Source organism: Sinocyclocheilus grahami, unplaced genomic scaffold (assembly GCF_001515645.1).
Source record: "Sinocyclocheilus grahami isolate Dianchi unplaced genomic scaffold, SAMN03320097.WGS_v1.1 scaffold103.1, whole genome shotgun sequence".
Lineage (NCBI taxonomy): Eukaryota > Metazoa > Chordata > Actinopteri > Cypriniformes > Cyprinidae > Sinocyclocheilus > Sinocyclocheilus grahami.
The window spans coordinates 1141205-1141987 of record NW_015505282.1 but is presented as its reverse complement, the minus strand read 5'-3'; the positions used below and the strand labels follow the sequence as shown (position 1 = coordinate 1141987).

The 783-nt window shown below is 22.6% G+C and overlaps 1 protein-coding gene across 5 annotated transcripts in view; it reads left to right on the top strand.

The window, feature by feature from the left end:
* mark1 (MAP/microtubule affinity-regulating kinase 1) overlaps positions 1-783 on the top strand; it is a 69535-nt gene that overhangs the window by 53673 nt on the left and 15079 nt on the right. The window lies entirely within an intron of this gene.

Genomic DNA, 783 nt, shown 5'->3' with positions numbered 1-783 from the left:
TTGTTTTTTTTTTTTTTTTTTTTATGTTTTTTTTTTTTTTTCAGTTAATGTTTATTTTATGTTTTGTTTATGTTCACTGATTCCTTTAAATTATTTTAAAGGAATTTAATGATTTTGGTTTTGATTCTACTGTACAGAAGTATTTTGCTTAATAAATGCATGTCATAAAAATCATTTTAATCCAATATATATATATATATATAGAGAGAGAGAGAGAGACTAATCCTGTGTGTGTGTGTAATATATATATACACACACACATACATATATATACAGTATATCTACACACGCACATATAGATATGTATATAATTATATATATATACACACACATATAGATGTATATATACACACACATATACATATATATATATACACACACACATACATATATATACAGTATATCTACACACGCACATATAGATATGTATATAATTATATATATATACACACACATATAGATGTATATATACACACACATATACATATATATATATACACACACACATACATATATATACAGTATATCTACACACGCACATATAGATATGTATATAATTATATATATATACACACACATATAGATGTATATATACACACACATATACATATATATATATACACACACACACACATAAATATGTATATATACACATATATATATATACAGTATATCTACACACGCACATATAGATATGTATATAGTTATATATATATATATATACACACACACTCATATATATATATATATATATACAGTGGGTACGGAAAGTATTCAGACCCT